Source organism: Homalodisca vitripennis, chromosome 6 (assembly GCF_021130785.1).
Source record: "Homalodisca vitripennis isolate AUS2020 chromosome 6, UT_GWSS_2.1, whole genome shotgun sequence".
NCBI lineage: Eukaryota > Metazoa > Arthropoda > Insecta > Hemiptera > Cicadellidae > Homalodisca > Homalodisca vitripennis.
The window spans coordinates 159,172,041-159,197,009 of record NC_060212.1 but is presented as its reverse complement, the minus strand read 5'-3'; the positions used below and the strand labels follow the sequence as shown (position 1 = coordinate 159,197,009).

At 34.6% G+C, this 24,969-nt stretch overlaps 1 protein-coding gene and 1 long non-coding RNA gene across 2 annotated transcripts in view; one reads left to right on the top strand and one right to left on the bottom strand.

The window, feature by feature from the left end:
* The window catches only part of LOC124365089 (mannose-P-dolichol utilization defect 1 protein homolog), a 29,865-nt gene extending 25,965 nt beyond the window's left edge, over positions 1 to 3,900 (top strand). Inside the window, exon 6 of the mRNA XM_046821022.1 lies at positions 107 to 3,900. The gene's annotated coding sequence lies outside the window, so the exon portion shown is untranslated. The remainder of the gene's footprint in view (positions 1 to 106) is intronic.
* Positions 3,901 to 17,847: 13,947 nt separating this feature from the next.
* On the bottom strand, positions 17,848 to 24,508 carry LOC124365086. The gene is made up of 2 exons (XR_006922699.1): positions 24,333 to 24,508; positions 17,848 to 18,731 (listed from the first exon to the last, which is right to left on the bottom strand). It is a non-coding gene; the product is annotated as an uncharacterized LOC124365086 (long non-coding RNA).
* Positions 24,509 to 24,969: the final 461 nt, after the last annotated feature.

Below are 24,969 nucleotides of genomic sequence, written 5' to 3'. Positions count from 1 at the left end.
TAAAACTGTAGAAAATATGTATTCTTGCAATATATTAAGCAAAATAACTTACATAAAAACCTCATTTTGTCTTCGATTTATTATCACTATCTGATCTGTTGTGCAGATGTCAACCTTGAAATTATGTTGAAGTGATCATCAGCCAACCCACCGACTCATCAACTTTTCTCCATCATTGTGGCTTATGGAAACCATTACCATTTTGAGTCATCCATTTTATGTAGTCTATTCAAAACAGAGTGCTGAAATAGTGTTATATTAACAAATTTAACAATTAGCCTTTTGATTGTAGTAGCCACTGCACTGTTCATACTTTTCAGTTTTAATTATAATTTTTAATTGAGCACCTACAGTTTGAGAAATGAGGCTGTGATTGTAACGTATAATGAATGCTTCTTTAGAGTATTTAACAATTATAATGGTAGATTGAGTCTACAGTCTTGGAATTTGGTGCCCAAATATAGCCAGCTACCTGTGCACCCGGACAACATAGAAGGCTCACTGCAGTAGAAAACTGTGAAGTACCGATTTTTTCACAAACAAATTGTCACGCGGAGAGCACACATCGGATGTTCCATGTTGTAGCAAATGAACCGATGATTTAGAGCAGACTAGCAGTGCAGATTCCATGTGCACTCAGCTAAATGCCTATAAACTTATAGGATTTATTACTATTTATTTTTAAACTTTGTAATTTCTATAAATACTCAAAAAGGTACGAGCCTTAATTCTACTAATTATACAGAAAAGTGTAATGCTACACAATATTGTTGAATGTAATTTTTGGAAATGTTAAAATATTTTCAACTCTTTTGTATAAAAAATGTAAGTGTAACTCTCTTAAAGAAAATCTAAAAAATATATTTTTCCTTATATTTTATTGTACTATGTTTGAACTATAGATTTATTTATTGTGCGTTGGAATTTTATGGTGCGTTGACCAAAAAATATAATACGATTCTTTTGAAACTTAGAGATAGGCTGACCACAAAAAGTAACTTCTGTAACTATTGGTAAATTACAGATTTGAGAATTTTTCATATAAATATCATTTAGTTGTAAAAGTTTACTCTGAAACTTTGTTTATCATGATTTATATTTCAGGTACGTTCTTAACCATATAGTTCCGTGATAATATTCCATATGAATGTATAGTTAGATATCCGTGTGAAAAGAAATGTAGTAAGGTAAATTATAGTGACCTTTATGTGAATATTGACATTATTCTAATAATTTTTTAATAACTGTTTGGTCTCATTGTTATCATGTTTTATTCAGTAGTGTATTGTAGATTGACCATTCCAATTTATTATGAATTAACACAACTTAAAAAACATTTATAATGTAAAAAGTATGTTAAGGTCTCTTTTGTTAACCTTACATGTTTTCGATTGCTTTAATTTGTTTTTTTATTTCAGTTTTTTATATGCTGTTTGGCATACATTTTTAATAAAGCTAGTATATATAACCACAACTGTATTTCGTTTTTATAAATCATTGCGTGATTAAAATTTTATTAGCAGTTTCTTTGTTTTAAAACATAATAAGAATATTTCAAAATTCCATTGTTTATTGCATTAAATGTTAAATGGATAAAATGGCTTAGGTATTCCAAAATATCTAAAGTATCTTACATTTAAGATTTTATAGTTTAAATGTACTATAGTGTAATTTAATGTAAAATTAAATGTACTATAAATATTGTAATTTAAGATGTACTAATTTAAATTTGAACATAAGCCTATTCCCCATTTTAAAAGTAAGATTTTGTATTGTCTCTTTTTAAGAATTGCAACGTATCATTAATTAGTTCATGTGAGAGTCTATGGCCACGCAGTGTAACACATTGGGTGTTGGTTCTGAGTTACAATTTTATAACATCCCTTTGATAACATCTTTCCACAGGCTCATTAGGTCAAGTAGAATAAAGCTAAAAGAGGATGACTCTCTTTTTTCCCTATGAAAAATCTGTTTCCTATGAAACCTTTTTAGAAAAAAAAACTCTAAAATTAACCATGGCCAACCAAGTGTTTTTTTTTATTACAACTTATTGTTTTGAGTTGCAAGTCTGTTTTCTCTTGGTATAATACTCCCTTGTTACTTCTCTTTTTTCCAAAATTTGTTTGGTAGTAAGTAGTGTATTGTGAGTATCTGCACTGCGTGTTTTGAAACGTACTCAGGAAAAGTGTGTTTCACCTCAGTTTATCATTAGGCAAATGATTTTCAGTTATAAATTCACGTCCCTGTAGTAGAAAAGAACAAAGAGTTAGGATAATTTAAAATATTTTTTAATTTGTCTTACACTGTTTCACCCCTCTTTCTCCCTCCCCTCCACAAGATGTTGGCAGCACAGCAATGCCAGACACAGCAACATATTTATTTATTTTGATGTATTGTTACATAGTGATGACCAACTCTTTTCAAAACATCGATATATTGGTTATTTAATACATTGGAAGCTACATTTCGCTGTCTACAAATATTGGATATGATATATTGGATTTTCAACACATCACGTAAAATCCAATAGATTTTGTGATAGGGTAGAAGTTGTTATTGAATTGCAAGTTTTATCTGTTTAACAACGTAACAGTGAAAATTAAATGCAAAAGAAAATAACTTACAATAAAGAAAGGTACAGTAAGAAATCTTTAATTTATTGCCATTGAGCAATATTTAAAATTATAAAATTAAACACTGGGCCAGTGATAACTGTTTAAAACTTGAACAAAGGTACTTATAATATTAAGTTTTAGAAGTTTTTGGATATCAAAATTAAACACTATCAATAAATAGTCCATCTACTGTCTTTAGAAGTGGACTATATTATTTATACAAAACAGATCAAGTATTACTAAAACATAAATATGCCTTTTATTATATGTAACGTAATAATAAATGTATACATTATATTAGAACAATTTAGAGCTGTCTATTTCCAATACTTCTCTGGGAGACCGTTACAAAAGAGAAGTTTTGACAAGTTTTCAACTGAGTCTGTTTTTTTTTTTTCGGTAACAGTGTTTCCAACTTTTGACAACAGCTGTTCAAACGCATTAAATGGGACAGTAGTTACGTTGAAAAATAGAACTTGTTGAACTTCAATATTTCAATACAATGGAAATGTATTGTATTTTTTATGATTAAAACGTTTTTTACCAATACCAATACATCGGAAACAAAATATCAATATATTATTGCCATCCGTAATTGTAGTACATAAGTTTGAATTAAATTAATTAAAAAGTTATGCAATAACAAAACCCATTGCAAGAGCAGCTACTTTTTTGAAACTTGAAACTAAAATAGTATACATATGTTACAATATTTCACTCATTTAGCTTTCAATAACTTGTCAAGTTTTAAAGTAAGGATGCTTTGAAATTTGAAAATATCTAGTCAACTGTCGTTTTAAGTATCAAGTAAAATAGTTCCTTTCAGCAAGCTTGATGATTTTAAATAACCATTCCTGTAGTAAACTAACATAAAATATTTGTTGTTTTAAAAAAGGTTTAAAGACCAATCGTGCATTTTCTTTGTGTTTGAAATTGAATGGGAATGGGGGTAAAATCTCTTTGAATTTACAAATTGCTATTAGCCTAAGCGTTTTGTGTGACATGAGCTTATAATCAAGAAACAACTTAATGAGAAGTGTGTTGTTCTGAGACTGTGCTATGATTGTAATTTTTTCTTGTATCTCCATCCTTTTAAAAAAATAAAATTTTATTTTTACAATGGTAATGAGTTTTTGAATTAACTTTAGTTTACTGAGTGTGTTTTGAATTGTTTTTAATCTGTCCAGGTACTGTTAACATAAAGTATCAATATAATATTTTACTCAATGGACTTTTGGGAGGAGAATGCTCATAATATATTCATCATAAATGGAGTCATTAAGAATGCTTAACTTGGATTTTCACCTAAAGCTTAATATATATCTATATTTATATAAGACTTTTTAAATTCAATTATGCTCAGAAAAGGTTGGTAGCTTTATATTAGGCTGATAAAAGCGTGTGTTTCGTCCAAGTGTCTATTTTTACCTTAAATTTACAAAAAAAATTGGTTTATATACGTTTTGTAGATAGATTTAATGTATCAATTTCGTCTATATTGTTAGAAATATCAGGAACTGTCAGCGCTAGATATTCAACGTGCACAATTTTTGAGCGAAGTAATTTATTCATAGCAAGTATACAGACAACTCTGCTTAGCTCATTACACTCAGATCATTGATAGACTTTTGGGGTCGGAAAGGGGATTAAATCGTTGGAATTTTTGTTATTGTGTTAAAACCTCTCTTCAATTTTTGCACCTTTCTGAGAAAGTGAGGTCGTAAAGTGTGTTGACTATTTTGCCTTAAATTGAAGTTTAAATGTATAATCATTTTGTCATCAAACCCATATTAGAATGGATTCAGTTCAACGTTCTCAAAAATGAGATACAATCTAATTTTAATGTGTCGGAATGATTACGTATAAAGATACAAAAATGTTTTTAAACTAATGTTTATGGTCCGTTCCTGCACACTCACAAGTGGTGCTAGTGTCAGTTATAATCATGAGGGAAATTCGTATATCTGTAAGTAATTTTTACCACTGAATCGGGTCTGAAAGTTTAAGAAAAGGAGGAAGATAAGTGGGGTAACCTGCGGTAATAGGGGTTGGACTTTTTAAAAGAATTTAAATTAAATTGAAGTATGTCAGCCATTCATCAATTTAAAAAAATGGAGAGTACCAAATTATCCTGGCTTATGTATCGTAACAAATTTTACGTAAAATGTCTATTTAGTACTGGTAGTATTATTGATGACACTCTGCTAGTATAACAGTATCTTAAAATAACTGCTTATCTTCTCTATATTCTGGTTATATATGGGTTATATGTGCGAGTACACTAACTTTACTATGAAGAATGAGAAATGTTTTAAAATCTTTTCTTGTATAGTATAGTAGTATATAGTATAATAGTACTTTTCTTGAAGCCAGACTCTTCCTGATGACATGGCCCACTTGAATATTACTTTGAAATTCAGTTTTCCCTAGGTACGTCTATTCCGCCAGTTAACAGAACTCATATTTACACTTTTACGTAAACTGGAAGTTTGGTTTGTAAAAAGAACGTGCTTAATTAATCCATTGCAGATTGTTGATGAGATATGTTGTCATTTGGTGGCAGGGCCTTGTGGCACAGTATCAAGGTTAGGTCATAGAATATTGTTTGTAATCTTGCCTCATAATGATTCTAATAGTATGTGTAGGTTGGTTGCCTCAACGTATAAATGGATCGCATATCAGGCAACTTAATATATAACACAGTCTACATTTAGTTTGAATCTAAAACTTAAATAAATCTTCTACAAATTGCTATAGTATGTTAAAATTTAAGAAGTACTCTGTTGAGTTTACAATATTATGTTATTGGGGTTGAATATTATTATGTTATACCTTGGCGTTAATTGTACGGTAATGCTTGTGTGCCATGTTATATTCAGTTTGTGACATATCATTACTGTTAAGTTACTGCAACATGGTAACTGCCATTTCTGTTTACTCTTACATAGATAGGTTTGGTAGAAGAAACAGAATAACACCATCTAGTATGTCCTGTGTTGCACCCAGCAGGGATCACTTCTGGCTGGTTTATACCTACCAGTTGAACCCACCACTGGGCACAGCAAAAACCGATGTGCCACTTCAATCTGGGCAACCTTATGGATGTCCAGTAGCGGCACATCACTAACCGCAGATGTTGAGATTCTGGGGTTCATGGGCAATTCGATAGGTCTAGCCTACTGTGGAGGATGGTTGTTGGAGTTGGTGGGGTTTGTTCCCTTACCTCAGAGGCTCTTGTTAACCTCAACAAGGGTGTGCCACCCCTGCCTACTTTGACTGGAGAGGCTGGTTCACACTTGGCCTCCCTTCTTCCGGGATGACTTTGAGATGTAGTGCCCGAATTCTTCCTCATGGATCTTGTAAGGAGGTGGCCCCTACTCCCTAACCTTACCCATCCTGAATATCCTATCACTCCGGAAGCAGCGCAAAGGTTCTTACAGGACTAAGTGCAATTTATAAGCTTCTTGTCCTAAGAGAAAAAAAAAAAAAAATATCCTGTGTTGGAGTTTGACAGTGAAAACGTTAAAATTTCATTGAATAGTTCATGAGATATTGTTCTGTAAAATTCAGATTTTTACTTCTTAGTCTAGCAATTCTTGCCTAACTTCTTGTTCGACAATTGAAAGCTATTAAAGGAGATCAGATTGCAGATCTCAAAATGTAGTTACTGAACTTTTTGTATCACTGAACAATGTGGCAAATGTCCAGAAAAATCCTGTTTCATTCTCAATTAAAAACTAATTTTCTTTATGTGTAGGTTAGCTTGTATTTGACAAGCGTATGCCTATTATAGTTAGTTATTTATTACCTATTTCCTAATATTCCAATTAGTTCCCTTACAAATTATTGTTAGGAACTAGAGGTATGCTTTATGGTGGGTGACTTCCCTTGGTTTTGAAACACTACTCTTAGACATAAACTATAAAATGCCTTGCGTAAAGATGTTCTTTTTCCGATCTCACTAAATGCAAGTAATATTTTTTTATGCATCGAATTACTATTAGTCGTTGATTAGCTGCCATATCAGTAGACATGTAGATGATATTCTTGCAGAGAATATCGCACATTAGAAATACTCCAGAAACATTTGGTTTGAGAAGCATCAATTAGTAAAATTTTACGGCAATGATACACCTTTGATTATAGTCTAGAAATCGATAGCCAATTTGCATTGTATAAGCATACAATATGGTTTATCTTGAAATCAATAGAGAAAGTTACCCAAGTAAGAAATTAATCATCAGCTAATCTAGTTTTGGTGCAGGTCGAAATGGGAGGGTACAAATAAAAATGATTATTTTTGCACAGATCATATTTTTTTGCCCAGTTAAAACCAACCATCAGGGATGTAAATAAATGTCACCTAACCAAATACAGAGCCTTAAAATGGTGACTTGTTCTTGTCTGTCTGATGGTTATATAACTATTATTTATTTATATATCTAATGGTCAGTTTTAAGTATATCAGACTAGGAAAAATATAATCTGGGGAAAACTTTCTTTCATAATTGTAACCCTTTCAGTACCCTCTCATTTCGACCTCTACCAAAAATAGAGTGGCTGATGATTAATTTCTTTCTTGGGAAAAGTTTTTCTGTTGATTTCAAGAGAAACCAAGTTGTGTGCAGATTGGTTCTTGACTACTATACTGTTACCACAGCTGGGTTTTTACATCAGTGTTTGTTTTGTGATATTAATATGCAAAGAAATGGCATACCTACCATTTGAAGGAATATTAGATTTACTTTTTCTAATTTAAAATATTTATATTTTGTAGACAGCAAAAAATTGTATAGTAATTTATAAAAAATAAATTGAGTTTTATTGATCAGGCAGTGGTAAAAAGAATGTCTGTTCCTTCTTAAAAAAGAAATGGTTTTATTAACGGATGGTTACGCAACGTTGTTCGAATTTTTACATTACAATGTTTAAATTATATTTGTGTGAAATTTAATGAACGACTTTGAAATACAATTCAATTTTAAGCAAATATTTAAAATAATCGTTTTTGTTATCTATGTTAAAAGAACAAAACTAAAAGTAATCATGACAAAATCAAATGTTTGTCAAGGAAATATAATTAATTTTTATGCTGACTATAGGCCTGTTTGTATTATCCCCTACCTTAGTAGTACGATCAGGTAGAAGTTTGTATAATCTTGTGCATTGTAATGGATACATCAAATCCTATAGTAGCCTTTGCAATTAAGACAGGGTATATGCTTTGCTCAATGTCGGTTTTAAATTTTGAATTATAAGATCTGGATTTTCTTTAAAATACTATCTTAAAATCAGTTCATAATTATATGTTAATTTTTAATTTAACTGGCAACCAAGCAATAAGAACTATACAAATTTTTCCTGGTGTCTGTTTGTTCTATACATTTTAATCCTATATGTAACACTATTTTATCTTTTGTACTCAACTTCTGTGAACTTAAAAAACTAGCAATAACGTGTGGAAAATTTGTTTAGTTATACAATTATGTACTTGGTAAAGAGTGCACAGTACTGTTTCAATATACAGTCCTACAGTGATGATGGAACCAATTAAATTGTTTTAAGTTGAGAGTGTGACATTGTGTATGGTTTGGTTAACAGTAAACATATCATTGCTATTTTGGTGTTTCTTTATACCTTAATTCTGAAATGCTATATGTTGCTCACGATCGGTTTTTTAAGTGTGTTGCCCCTCGTTGGTTGTGCGACTTGCTTACAATCAGCTTTTTTAACCGCTTTTTAACGTGTGTTGTGGTCCCCTGTTGGCTGAGTCATATTGTTCCAAGTCGGTATTTAAATAATGATCAAACTTCAATGTCTGTGGTGTTGTTGGAAGTGTAGTTTGTGTTAGTGAAAGTAGGCTACACGTTATATATCACTAGCACTGGGTCTATATTTATCTCAGGTTTTTTAAGTAGGTTGAATGATAGTTCAAACTGAATATTACTCTATTGAAGGCTCTGATAAATATGATTATTTATATCAGGATAAAGTTCACAAAGTATTCACTGGGTTCTCATCAATCACTTTGATTCTAATAAGTTTTGAAAGTAATATTCTTTGAGCTAAAGCTTATTTTCTTTACTTACCACACTTCTTTGTAGATGGGATAGTCAATGAAAGACAAAGCAAATCACTTTGATGTCAATTTATTTTGATGTAATACTGTCTAATTGTACTCACTTTGCTTTGATAATTTGTTCACTAAAACAACATCCCATCCCTGATTATAACTTTAATGCACTATTGCACAGTTTCATATTGCATCACTACTGTACCAGGAGGATCTACACGAGTACACGTCCTCCCTGCTTCAACTCCAGAGAAAGAAGGAAGATTCTCAGGCTAAAACCCTGTGTACCGGCTCAAACAATGCTCATCCCCTCTCCCGTTCAAATCAGCGTCTTCACGATTGAATATAATTTAATTCTTTTCTCATAATTATCGAAATTTATCACGTTCACTATAATTGATCAATTTAAGTCTTTCTATTTTCTATTATTTCCTATAGCTTTTTATTTAAATTTTTGCAACATGTGCTTTCTGATGTCATCAATACGCAAGTCATTTTATCCCACAATTGGCTTTTTTGCGTAATTTTATTTAGTACTTTTGTAAAACACGAATTTTGGTTATGTTTAACTCATTTTAGCTAATTAAATTTGTTCCCATATAAAGTTTAATATATTTCTCCGTTATTAATTAAATAAATCTCAATTCCGATAACATGTGATTTACTTACGTCACAGTCTGCTAATTCCCCGCGAATATTTAAATCTCGTAATTTGACCTGTCACAATGTAATTTCAATAAGGGAAAGTCAAGAGATCAGAACCTGTATCTCTTATTTGTTGAAGGAGCTTACTAATAATTGCACCACTAATAATTGAGCCTTTGTTATTCAGTTAGAACAAGAAACTAAGAAATCTCATTGCAATTAGTTCTAATAGGTGATAGTGCTTGCTTCCAGAGTGAAAGGATATTTAGGATGGGTAAGGTTGGAGTAGGCGCCACATCCTGTTGACCTCATGTTACACCCATCATGAAATACTGGATACAATCTTAGTAATTTCACCTTGGAAGAACAGGATGTTGTCTCTATTCTAGCCTATTCAAAGTTAGCAGGGGAGACAATATCATCTCATATGTAAACTTGTAAAAACCTGTAACACTACGAGAGCCTTTAGGGATTAGCACCCTGTAGTAACCCAGTCATTCCCCACAGTAAGGACTCATAGTGTAGCAGGTTTTTACAAGCTTAAGAAAGATGATATTGTCTCCCCTGCTCACTTTGAATAAGCTGGAATAAAGACAACCTCCCCTTCTTCCAAGGTGAAATTTATAAGATTGTGTCCAGTATGTCATGTGGTGGGTGTAATGTGAGGTCAACAGGATGTGGCGCCTACTCCAACCTTACCCATCCTAAATATCCTTTCACTCTGGAAGCAAGCACTATCACCTGTTAGAACTAATTGCAATGAGACTTCTTACTTTCTTGTTCTAACTGAATATGACATGAAATACACATCCATAAAATATGCATGGGAAGTTGATTTTTTTACTGTATCTAAATAACGCATGTATAAATATTATGCTTACTAAGTTTTACCACAACCTGATTAAACCACATACCCAGTCTGTAGACTTTTTCCAACCTGCAAGATTTTAAGAAGTATTTCATGAAAATTACACACATTTACAATATATTAATCAAATTAATTGACATACCCAGTCTGCAGAGTTTAGTTTTAGTTTGTAGGATTTGAAGAGGTTTTTTTGTTAAATACACATACTTTGGATATTATGTGGGAAGTTGAATGTTACACTGTATGCAAATAACACATATACAAAATATGCTGACAAAGTTTCATAGAATCAGAATAACTGAAGTACCCAATCTGCTGAGTTTTGTTCCATTCTGAAGGATTCGAAGAGGTTTTTTTTTGTGAAATACATATAAGACACACCTGGAAAACTGGTCTTTTTTAATGTGTGTAAATAATATGTATACAAAAATATGTTTACCAAGTTTCATTGAAATCAGATTAATCTACACACCGAGCCTGCAAGATTTGAAGAGGTTTTTTGTGAAATACACATACTTAGGATAGACCTGGATTGTTGGTTTTATTACTATTTATAAATAATGGAGATTATAAGATACACAAATAAGTTTCAACAAAATTGAATTTGTCTAGACTAGCTTACTAAAAAGCAAAAGGGATATGAAATAAATTAAAAATCTAAATGATATAAAATAATAATAACAAAGATTTTGTCTTGGTTGAATAGATCAAAAGCTTGTGGGAATTTGTGAATTCTGAGAATCCCCATGAAATTGAAGAATGTGCTGTAAATAACATTTACTGATGTTAGTGGTTATATAATTTTAAATTAACTTTCATTAGATTTAATTAGATTAGATTTCATTGGTGGAAAGTTGGTTCATGAGAAATGTTATATCAACTAGTTTGGTGCAGTAACTTCAAAGCCCTTGAGAAATTAATCTTTTCTTAATCAAGTTTCTGAGGAGAAGGTATCTAAATTATCCTTTCCTTGAAACCAAAACCTTCATGTGGTTCTGACGGAATTTCTCACAAACTGTTGGGTCAGGTACATGATACCATTCCTTACCTCTTGGCATACCTTATTAACATTTTATCTTCAGAGAGTATGTTTCCAAATTCACTTAAACATGGGATTGTGAGACCATTGCACAAAAAAGGGAAATAGATGTTTACAGCAATTATTGACCTATATCATTATTGTAAATTTTCTCCAAGGTCGTAGGAAAGATTTCATTAAATATAATACTGTATTTTTTAGATAAAAACAATGTATTTCACCCTAACTAATTCTGATATATTAAAGGTAAGTTGATAACTGAGGCTATTCACAATGTTGTTTCTTTCGTTTTACAAGCTCTTGACATTGGAGAATCGGCTATGGAGTCTTTTTTGACTGCCTCAATACCTTCAGTATATATACAGTATAATATTAATAAATGATTGTTGATAGATTTTACTGATAACATTTTACTGTTGATAACACTAAAAATAGTTGTGGCCTGTAGGCCCAGCCTAGTGGGCCCATTTGTAAATCTACCACTGTGCCTGACAGATGCTATGGAACATATCGCCATATGATTCATAGTAATGGTCTGAGTAATGTCCCTATTGGAGGCAATGTGGGATTATTGTTGGAGCAATGAGATGGGATTGAGTGCTGAGTTTGTATTTTTCTTTTTTTAATTTACCTCAGAATTGTTTTGAGAAGCTTCCTAGTTTACATTAGTGTTCCAGATAATGGTGGAATTCTGTGAAACATGATATGGAGCAACAGGACAGAGTGAGCTACAGAGATTTAGTTTTTTTCTAATGACCATAACCTACCTCACAAATGCTAGGGAACAACTTCAGAGTAATGGCCAGAATCTCATCCCTGTTAGAGCCTGTGTCGAATCCGTCTGGAGCAATGAGAGAGGGTTGAGTGCTGAGATTGTAATGTTTTGAATCATAATTTTCTAACTCACAATTGCTGTAGGAAGCTTCTCATTCATAGATACTAATCGTTTTAGTAACATTTCTACGGGAAGCAATGTGGAATCTTAGGACAGCAACATAGGACAGAGTCCAGAAAATAGTTTTCCAGATAAACACAGCTTACCCCACAGATGTTTGTATCAGGATTCCTCCAAGAGACCTTTGAAACACAACAGAAAGCAACAAGGTGGGGATGTGTAACTGATATGTACTTTTCTAGTTATTACTATCATTTACCTCATGGATGATGAGAAATATTTCATCACAACATTACGAAATAAGTCTAGATTCTTAGCTTTAACTACATTTGTGTCCAATTAAGAATCAGCATGTTCTTCTTCAACATAAACTATATATAGGAGTTTAAACTCTATAAAACTGGCAACCGAAATTATAATGTCGATCTGACTCGCACTTGTTTTGATAGTTCATACAGTACATAAATCAATACTATTACCACCACTATTTATATAACATTTCAAACAGAAAGATTTGCTTTTTTCAATGGTCAAATTTTTTTGCTGTGTTGGCACCAGTGACGTCATAAATCTTGCTAGAAAGATCGTCTTCACTAGCCATTTTTGAAATTGGTGATATATCGTGGGTATAGTTTATAATCTTGGTTTATAGCTTTGTTTTAGGCTATACTGCTAGGTGTTTATATATTTTGGATTTTTTTTTTTTTTTTCCTTGGGGCGGCCTACTGCCATGCACTTAAGCCTCAAGGGCTTTTTGCACACCCCGGAAACACACCATGAGGCCCACCAGTCTACAACTTCAGCAGTTCAACAAACCGCCGAAAACAACCTATCAAGTCCTCCTGGGAAAATTCACCACCCCTGTCCAAACTACCAAAGATGGCATACCGCTCTCTTGCTATTGCAGGGCAATCAAAGAGCAGGTGCTCAGCAGTCTCCTCCTGCTCATTACACCTTCCACAGAGCGGATCCTCCTGAAGGATGCCAACTCTGTGAAGATGCTTCCTCAGGTGACCATGCCCCGTAATGAGACCAATGACCTTAGAAGACATTGATCTGTTTAATGAGAGAAGGTCCGAAGCCACCTCAGAGGAAGGTGACTGTAATACCATTCTACTCACTCTCAAACCCGGATGCAACCTCCTCCTTCTCCCATGCTCCGCGCGAATCCATTTCGAGACAACCCTAGAGGATTCACACCGCAGAACGGTTGAGGGCCCGTCATAATTGTCGCTGAGCCCTGGTTGGCCAGGGCATCAGCTCTTTCGTTCCCAAGGATCCCCTCATGACCAGGAACCCAACAAACGGTTACATTGTTGATTCTGGCAAGGGAGGAAACGGCCTGATAGCAATCCCAAACCAGTTTGGATTTGATCACGCAAGAATCCAATTTATTTATTTATTTATAATTTTATGGCCTACATTGGACCACTTTAGTCACTTTGTATTTTCCAGTCTTTCTTCTTTTATCCACCCAATATTTCTTCATCCTTTCCAAGCGTAATTTCCATTCCTCCTCCGGAACCACTCTTCCTATTCGTTGTTTGTTTCTTTTCAGCTGTAGTGTAGAGTGTTTGTCATTTAATATCTTTAATGTGTTTGTCTTGTGTTTTAAATCCTCTACTGTAATTTGTAACTCTCTCATATCTTCCCTTAATTCTGTGATCCATTTAATGTCACTTTTACTATACCACAGTTTTTCTACTATTTTCCTGCTAATTCTATTTTCAGGTGTTCTCAACAAATGCCCCAGGAATGATATTCGTTTCTTTTTAATTATACTTGTAATAGGTTCTATATTTTTGTAGACTGTTTCATTGGAAGCTAGTCTCCAAACTCCGTCTACTTGATAGTTTTTGTTTAAGCAAGTTCTGACTATTCTTCTCTCCATCTTAAGAACCTTATCTATTGCAATAGTATTTGTTGTTTTTAAATATTGTTTCACTTGCGTATGTAATTTGTGGCAGAGCAACTGTTTTGTAGTGTCTTAATTTTGTATTTATTGAAAGACATCTTTTATTATACGTATTCTTAGTAGCATGTTTAATCTTAGTTAGTTTGTCTATTTTACTTTGCCAAGATGGTTTTTCATTCAGGTTATAAGTGATTACTTCTCCAAAGTATTTAAATTTCTGCACAATTTTTATATTGTGGTTGTCCAACCTTATTTTATTTGCAAGTGGAGGCTGCGTTAATAAAACTTCTGTTTTTTCAAACGATATCTTTAAACCAATTTTCTGAGCTATATCTTGTAAAGATTTAATTTGCTGTTTTGTTTCCTGAATGTCATTGGCCAAAAGAGCTAAGTCATCAGCAAACCCCAAACAGTTCAGATTAATGTTGTCCCTTTGATATTCAATCTTTATGTTTTTTTTTGTTATTTCTTTCCCATTTTCTCATGACGTACTCTAATGCACAGTTAAAAAGAAGCGGTGATAATCCATCACCTTGTCTTAAGCCAGTCTTTTTCTGAAATGGTTCTGAAAGTTCTCCTCTAAACTTTATTTTAGACTTTGTACTAGTTAATGTTAGTTCTATTAATTTAATTAATTTGGGGTGAAGTCCAAAATGTCTCAGTATTTTTAATAGTGATATTCTATGAATGGAATCATAGGCTTTCTTGAAATCAACAAATGTTATCGAGAGTTGTTTATTTCGTTTTTTATAATATGCCATAATTAACTTTAATGTAATTATTTGCTCTGTACAACTTCTCCAAGGCCTGAATCCTCCTTGGTATTCTCCAAGTTCTTGATCTAGTTGGTCCTTAATCCTGTTGTAGAGAATCTTTGAAAAAATCTTATAAGTACAATCGAGGAGTGCTATACCTCTATAGTTATCCGGATTACATCTGTCACCTTTCTTGTGCAAAGGATGAATTATTATGAATCCAATTTATTGTAAAAAGGAATTTTTTTTTTAATTTTTATAAATAATCGTATCCATAGTAACAAATTTAGGTATGTTCCACCACTTTTCAAAAATAAAAAAAATTAGAAATTGGTTATTAATTTATTTATTGTTTTGTAGTACATATAATTCTCTAAATTGTGGTATGTTTTGGAAATATTTAGTGTAAGAGTTACATTTTTTGTAAATCTTTGAATTTAAACATACCCATAGCAACAAATTATTTAGCCTTTTGTGTACCATTTGTGGTTTTTACAATATACTGTATATAATTTTTCTTCAAGAGAACCTGGATACTATTATACATTTTCTAAAACTAGATAAAATTGGCTATCTCAGATTCTAATATTTATAATATTATCACACTTTACCAGGAGCAGTCTCACCACTTAGAAAAAGAAATTACTATAGTCATTTTTTATGGTTTATGCATAATGTTTTTATACCACAAAATATCTCCACATTTTTCTGAAAAAAGTATTAGACATATAGGTTTTAGTAAAAATGTATTTTTTACAAAATGTTTAAAGTACGGGTACAAAACACTCAAAAATGGCCAGCCATCTAGGAAAAATTGACTGCCAGTTCGATTGTCAGTTAAATATCAGCTGATTTTATCTCAGAGAAAATTAAAATGGACTTTTAAGAACATTGGATGTTTTCTAATACATCAATTTCTAATACTTTGCAAATACGAGTATTATCCAGTCACTGTCTGAATGTAAGAAATGTAGTTACCAGTGGCGCACCCAGAAATCTTCACTGGGGTGTATCTGTAGTCTGTAATACTGGGAAGTTGGTGTGTGAAAACCCCCCAGATCAGTAGGGGGTTACAGTAGCCTTTCCCTGGGAAATATTTGAAAAATTAGGTCCTAAAATTGTTATTTTATAGTATTCCTGAACTATTAATTGGGGGAAAAATATCAGGTCAGTGTGTAAAGTTTACAGTAACACCACTCTACCACCAATGATCTGCAACAAATACAGTTTATATGAAGTGTATTTAAATAAAATAAAATGTAATCAACATTAACAAAATAGCTAAGTTTAAATTACAAATCAAAACCAACGCTAAATTTTGATTACTACTCTCGGATCAAAAAGTATAGACAACCAAGTTGAAAAGTACTTGCTCTGTCAGGAGTCGAACTCGGGTCTCTAACTTGCAGGGCATGTTACCACCATACCACTTACGTACAAATCAATTATTTTGTATGTGACCTTTTCTAGCACATATGTTTTTAAATGAGCAAGCTAAAATATGATCAGAAGGCTTAATATCTGCCAAACGACTTTTAACATTTATTATTAAATTTGCATTAGCGGGAATCACAAAAAGTACTTGATCTACTGGGACTTGAACCCAGGTCTCTCACTTGCTAGGCGAGCATGTTACCTCTACACCATAGAGCCCTTACTTTTTACGATTTAATTATTTTGTAATTGACTGTTTCTGTCAAATATGTGTTTAAGTTTTATTATCTTAAGTTATCTTAAAATTTAATTTGTTTATTTCTTCATCTCTATATATAAAACTGTTTACAAACAATAATTTCCAGTTTTAGGTTGATAACAACGAAAATACAAGTTTTGGCGTTTTTAAACCAAATTAGAACTTTAAAAATTCATATCTCGGATACTTGTTTCCCGATCCTTTGGATGATTCACAACGATTTATCGTGTTCGTGTTTTTGTCGAGAACTTTTTCACAACTATACATTGTTGTCGTACAATATATTTCCTGTAACTTATTATTCGATGAATAGCATATTTATGTACTAGTTGTAGAGAATTAAATTCCGGCGAATTGACGGAACAGTGGTTATCTAGATCTAATCTGACTTGTGACAATTAAAAAGTGATTGTTTAAAATTTTTATTTACAAAGTAACTTTGTAGATGGTTGATGAAATTTGTAATATTTATTTGTTTTTAGTAAAATTTGGTCTTATTGTACCCAAATTACATAAAATTTCCAGGATCTTTTTGTAATTATAAGGAATTTTAAGACATTCTATTATCATTAATAAAAAATATATAGCTGTAAACTTAGAAACAAATTTAAAATATTTTTTTATTTAAAAAATTTTTATTTATTATATCGGCATGGAGTAATTTTTCTTAAATACAAATTTATGGGCTAAAAAACAAAACTAATATCAAAGAAATATCATAATCTTTTTAAGTAAAAGAATTTTAGGATAACATTTTAGTTTTGGGTATGCTAACATTTTCGGGATAAGATTTAAAAAATTCGCGAATAGCCAATGGATTAATACCAAGTTTGTATAAAATTGATACAAGTGTACTGTAATTCAGTACCTATATAATTTGAGAATAATGGGAAAATAAAGTTGTTTTGTTAAATTACCATCTTAACTTCTATTCTTGACTGGGTGGTCTACAAAATTCGGCATTAGTCTCATTATGGAGCTTTTAGTCATTGTTTTGAGCATGTAATTTTGTAAATCACTATTTAAAATGTAACATGTTTATTTTTAACACAAATTAAATTGAGAAGGTTTTGTTATGACAGGTCCCTTTCACCCCCCCCCCCTCCACCGTTGGTACGCCCCTGGTAGTTACAGCCTCTATAATCACTCCAAAACATGTGAGCTTACATTAACAGTAATAGGCTGGAAGCTAAAAGCCAATTTGTTCTGTAAAAGCACACAAATTGATTTTTCTTGGTAATAAGAAGAGGAATGTTTCTTACAATGATATTGGTCATCAGCTGCGCTAATTATGGTTGAGGACGAAACAGGAAGATGATATCAAAAGGGTTAAAAATATGAATGGACAATGTTTTTCATAGTTTATCATTTTCTTAGCTTGACACTCTTAAAATGAAACATCAGACACTATGTGATAATAGTTATTTATGATAATATTATTAACTGATTAGATATATTTATGATAATACTTATATTTCCAGGCGCATTAATAATATTTATATCACTGTCAGACAACTAGATAACTATACAGAAAGTAATTAATATCAGACTGTATATGGTCTATATAAATAATACAATTTAACAAGATTCTTTGTTTAGGACTTGCCTGAACTAGTTGTGAAATTTACTACTAGCTTTAGAGCACTTGTATGGTTTGCTTATGATCATCCATTGAAACCTTTTCCATTCCCTCTCAAACAAATGTATTTAAGTGGTGTTAGTTTGTATTTTGTAGTTGAAAAATAAATTTACAACTAACGCAGAATAACAAAAAGAAGATGGGTTGACTAGTGCTGCACTCATACGGCAAGATTAGAAAACATTACGTCTATCTGGTCAAGTGCAGTACAAAGCCGTATCACTTGTTTGACATTTGTACACGTAGTTTTTACTTAACGCTTAAAACTTAATTATGCTTCAATTATATGAATTGTTATTAAAAGCATATATATATATATATATATATATATTCACGAATTCTGTAGAGATTCATTAGCTTCAAAAGTAGGTAATTTTAGATTATGTATTCAAATATACAGTACTAATTATTATAATAAGTATACAATGATCATCAAGTCACTTTACAATATTAGTATACACAACTTTCCTTTTTTGTTACAGTACTTTGTGGATGTTTTCAAAATGATTTTAGTTCATATTTCTTCAGTCATACTGCCAGAATAAGTAGTTCATTCCAGATTTTCAAACGTAACAGCAAGCAGCTTTGGCACTCCTGAAAAATATACAGTATTTCAGAACAAAGTTAATTATCTTAATTTAGGTACAGTACAGTGTTGTTGTTGTTGGTTTGTTTGCCATAGTATTTTTTTCATCAAGATGAAGGTTATCTTTAGAAGTATTGAAAAAGAAGATAGTTTTCCATATTATGGCAAAATGTAATATTGGGCAATACATGCTTTACGTGGTACTTCTATTGGGAATTTATTCATCTTAGCATATTTGTTTGATTGTGTCAGACACTAATATAGTAGCATTTTATAAACCGAAGTGCTAAAATAAAAATGTACAAGTATAATAACATTATTAAAAATTCTTTAACTAGTAAAATAAAGAAAATTTAATAGCAGTATGAAACCTATATTATAATATGTGACAGTATTATTGAAATATAGTATTTACTATTTACACCACATGTTTCGCTACAGCAAGTTTTACGTAAGACAAGTCCATGTGTACACACTGATTGGTAATCAAGTCCAGGTCTTTTGGACTTATAATAAAAATGTATTGCTTTTTTTAAAACTTAAACCCTTCTTTGATGTTTATATTTTAAAAACTGCTAATTTTTTCATTTATGACACCTTTAATAGCTTCAAAAACTCTCGAAAACATGTATTCAGAAATTATAGATGAACACATTGGAAGTACAACTATTTCTGATATCGCATTAAAAATAACTGTTAGACTACATGACAATAGTTTTGTGGCATGGCTTTATACTATGAAGCAAGAAAGCAAGTTTGACTTCTACAAGGATGACAGACATTTACAGAATCGTTGCACGTGGAGCATTATTGGAAACAATCATATGACAATTTTCACTAGTTTTTGATAGCACAAACGTTACAAATTTATGGGGACTGGAGGTGATACTTTTAAATTTCAAAATTCATATCTTACTTTATAAGGGTGATAATGTAAATAAAACTTTGTGTGAATAAATGGAAACTTTATCAATGAAGTTTTTAATAACATCTATCATTAAAGAGAGTGGTGGCAGAGGTAGGGAGTAGAAGCGGAAAGGGAAAGTGAAATCTAAATTCTCAGGATCATGTGTGGGTTCTAAACGGCACTGTAATCTTCACACTGATCGTTGATGAAAGCACAAACCATTGAGGATTCGAAAGGGTTTCCACTTGAAGAAGTAGTTGAAGATGGTCGAAACTTTATTGAAAAATCATTGCATTTTTCTAAGCAGTAGGAGTCACCATGTTGACTCCTAGCAGCATAATGACCACAAATCTGACAGAATAGTTATACTTTTGTACCTAATGTACCAAGTTATAATATTGTACAATTTTGAGGGAATTTCCCCTAAATACCTCTTTAAAACAGAGGGATAATTTTTTACGTAAACCATGTAAGCTATTATGGATTATTATTAGGCTTATTAATAAACTCTAAATAAATAACCATTCTTCACAGTTTGCTAAATAGTGTGGCTTAAAAATTACTATTTCTATTTAAGAGTTCAAATTTTGCAGAGCAGAGTAAATGTTTATAGGTTATAGAGTGGAAAGTTTTGTTTACCTCCGAAATATTTTAAATTGGGGCTTCAATTGAGTTTTATATACCCTGTATAGCATGTAAGAAAGACGTTTAAGTAATTAGTACTCAGCTAAAATTGAAATGATGAGTAAGTAGTGTTAGTGCTCCATTTATTCTTAAAATCTAAAAACTAATAATTTTGTCAAAGGGTGACTAATTAGTAATCTATAAATTAGAGAAGATACAATACCGTTCTTTTAATGAACATGCTTTTTTGGATTCCAAGATTTAAATTATGCTTAATATTTTAACATTCGATATAAATGATATCCAACATGAACATTGCACATACCAGTAAGTTAATTACTGCATGCTTAGCTTCCTTATGTTAGATACTACTGCTGAACTTCATTAGTACATTGAGAACTGAAAACCCTTGTGAATCAGCCCTGGAGTATGTTATCACTATATAACCTTGTATCAAGGGATCCATCTCTGCACGCATGGTATGCATCTACGCATACGGTTTGTGATCACTGAAGATCTTACCTGCTCCCCGGCAGCCCATGCGGCGCCCTGGAGTATGTTATCACTATATAACCTTGTATCAAGGGATCCATCTCTGCACGCATGGTATGCATCTACGCATACGGTTTGTGATCACTGAAGATCTTACCTGCTCCCCGGCAGCCCATGCGGCGCCCTGGAGTATGTTATCACTATATAACCTTGTATCAAGGGATCCATCTCTGCACGCATGGTATGCATCTACGCATACGGTTTGTGATCACTGAAGATCTCTCTTTAATTACCTGCTCCCCGGCAGCCCATGCGGCGCCCTGGAGTATGTTATCACTATATAACCTTGTATCAAGGGATCCATCTCTGCACGCATGGTATGCATCTACGCATACGGTTTGTGATCACTGAAGATCTTACCTCTCTTTAATTACCTGCTCCCGGCAGCCCATGCGGCGCCCTGGAGTATGTTATCACTATATAACCTTGTATCAAGGGATCCATCTCTGCACGCATGGTATGCATCTACGCATACGGTTTGTGATCACTGAAGATCTTACCTGCTCCCCGGCAGCCCATGCGGCGCCCTGGAGTATGTTATCACTATATAACCTTGTATCAAGGGATCCATCTCTGCACGCATGGTATGCATCTACGCATACGGTTTGTGATCACTGAAGATCTTACCTGCTCCCCGGCAGCCCATGCGACGCCCTGGAGAATGTTATCACTATATAACCTTGTATCAAGGGATCCATCTCTGCACGCATGGTATGCATCTACGCATACGGTTTGTGATCACTGAAGATCTTACCTGCTCCCCGGCAGCCCATGCGGCGCCCTGGAGTATGTTATCACTATATAACCTTGTATCAAGGGATCCATCTCTGCACGCATGGTATGCATCTACGCATACGGTTTGTGATCACTGAAGATCTCTCTTTAATTACCTGCTCCCCGGCAGCCCATGCGGCGCCCTGGAGTATGTTATCACTATATAACCTTGTATCAAGGGATCCATCTCTGCACGCATGGTATGCATCTACGCATACGGTTTGTGATCACTGAAGATCTCTCTTTAATTACCTGCTCCCCGGCAGCCCATGCGGCGCCCTGGAGTATGTTATCACTATATAACCTTGTATCAAGGGATCCATCTCTGCACGCATGGTATGCAACTACGCATACGGTTTGTGATCACTGAAGATCTCTCTTTAATTACCTGCTCCCCGGCAGCCCATGCGGCGCCCTGGAGTATGTTATCACTATATAACCTTGTATCAAGGGATCCATCTCTGCACGCATGGTATGCATCTACGCACACGGTTTGTGATCACTGAAGATCTTACCTGCTCCCCGGCAGCCCATGCGGCGCCCTGGAGTATGTTATCACTATATAACCTTGTATCAAGGGATCCATCTCTGCACGCATGGTATGCATCTACGCATACGGTTTGTGATCACTGAAGATCTTACCTGCTCCCCGGCAGCCCATGCGGCGCCCTGGAGTATGTTATCACTATATAACCTTGTATCAAGGGATCCATCTCTGCACGCATGGTATGCATCTACGCACACGGTTTGTGATCACTGAAGATCTCTCTTTAATTACCTGCTCCCCGGCAGCCCATGCGGCGCCCTGGAGTATGTTATCACTATATAACCTTGTATCAAGGGATCCATCTCTGCACGCATGGTATGCATCTACGCATACGGTTTGTGATCACTGAAGATCTTACCTGCTCCCCGGCAGCCCATGCGGCGCCCTGGAGTATGTTATCACTATATAACCTTGTATCAAGGGATCCATCTCTGCACGCATGGTATGCATCTACGCATACGGTTTGTGATCACTGAAGATCTCTCTTTAATTACCTGCTCCCCGGCAGCCCATGCGGCGCCCTGGAGTATGTTATCACTATATAACCTTGTATCAAGGGATCCATCTCTGCACGCATGGTATGCATCTACGCATACGGTTTGTGATCACTGAAGATCTTACCTGCTCCCCGGCAGCCCATGCGGCGCCCTGGAGTATGTTATCACTATATAACCTTGTATCAAGGGATCCATCTCTGCACGCATGGTATGCATCTACGCATACGGTTTGTGATCACTGAAGATCTTACCTGCTCCCCGGCAGCCCATGCGGCGCCCTGGAGTATGTTATCACTATATAACCTTGTATCAAGGGATCCATCTCTGCACGCATGGTATGCATCTACGCATACGGTTTGTGATCACTGAAGATCTTACCTGCTCCCCGGCAGCCCATGCGGCGCCCTGGAGTATGTTATCACTATATAACCTTGTATCAAGGGATCCATCTCTGCACGCATGGTATGCATCTACGCATACGGTTTGTGATCACTGAAGATCTTACCTGCTCCCCGGCAGCCCATGCGGCGCCCTGGAGTATGTTATCACTATATAACCTTGTATCAAGGGATCCATCTCTGCACGCATGGTATGCATCTACGCATACGGTTTGTGATCACTGAAGATCTCTCTTTACCTGCTCCCCGGCAGCCCATGCGGCGCCCTGGAGAATGTTATCACTATATAACCTTGTATCAAGGGATCCATCTCTGCACGCATGGTATGCATCTACGCACACGGTTTGTGATCACTGAAGATCTCTCTTTAATTACCTGCTCCCCGGCAGCCCATGCGACGCCCTGGAGAATGTTATCACTATATAACCTTGTATCAAGGGATCCATCTCTGCACACATGGTATGCATCTACGCATACGGTTTGTGATCACTGAAGATCTCTCTTTAATTACCTGCTCCCCGGCAGCCCATGCGGCGCCCTGGAGTATGTTATCACTATATAACCTTGTATCAAGGGATCCATCTCTGCACGCATGGTATGCATCTACGCATACGGTTTGTGATCACTGAAGATCTCTCTTTACCTGCTCCCCGGCAGCCCATGCGGCGCCCTGGAGTATGTTATCACTATATAACCTTGTATCAAGGGATCCATCTCTGCACGCATGGTATGCATCTACGCATACGGTTTGTGATCACTGAAGATCTCTCTTTAATTACCTGCTCCCCGGCAGCCCATGCGGCGCCCTGGAGTATGTTATCACTATATAACCTTGTATCAAGGGATCCATCTCTGCACGCATGGTATGCATCTACGCATACGGTTTGTGATCACTGAAGATCTCTCTTTACCTGCTCCCCGGCAGCCCATGCGGCGCCCTGGAGTATGTTATCACTATATAACCTTGTATCAAGGGATCCATCTCTGCACGCATGGTATGCATCTACGCATACGGTTTGTGATCACTGAAGATCTTACCTGCTCCCCGGCAGCCCATGCGGCGCCCTGGAGTATGTTATCACTATATAACCTTGTATCAAGGGATCCATCTCTGCACGCATGGTATGCATCTACGCATACGGTTTGTGATCACTGAAGATCTCTCTTTAATTACCTGCTCCCCGGCAGCCCATGCGGCGCCCTGGAGTATGTTATCACTATATAACCTTGTATCAAGGGATCCATCTCTGCACGCATGGTATGCATCTACGCATACGGTTTGTGATCACTGAAGATCTCTCTTTAATTACCTGCTCCCCGGCAGCCCATGCGGCGCCCTGGAGGGTGTCAGTTGATGGACGATGACTGTGACGTCACCGGCAGTAATTATCAGCTCGACCACCAGGGGCGCTCGTCTCACGCTGGGCCTCAAGGGCGACCCGTCCTTGGCGCTTCTAGGGCACCCGCAGGCCGCAGATCATCTCTGTCGGCTAAACAAAACACCGACACATCATCAACATTCGACCCCGGAAAACAGCAATGTGATTTGGGAGCTTCCTGTTCTTCGAGCAGGTATACAATCTTACAATTTCACATGGAGACATCTCTGTCAGCAGAACTGTACGTGCTAATAATTTTTCTCTTTACCACAGTAAAACATACTAATATGAAAAAGTTATTCATCTAATTTCAAAAGTTTGTGATTTAATTTCGCCTTAGAGTTAAGTACGTAACCAGATTCCCTTTAAATAGCTGAATAAGATTGCAAGTTGAACGTAATCTTTGTGTTTCGCTCTATGCCTCTCCAATATCGATAAAAGCGCTCAGAAAATATATACAGAGCCATTTCTCATGTGTGTAATCGAATGTTTATGCAGAAAACGTTAAGCACACAAAAAATCGTAAACTATACTTGTAAATTTCTGTTGGAAATCTGAAGTTTTCTGT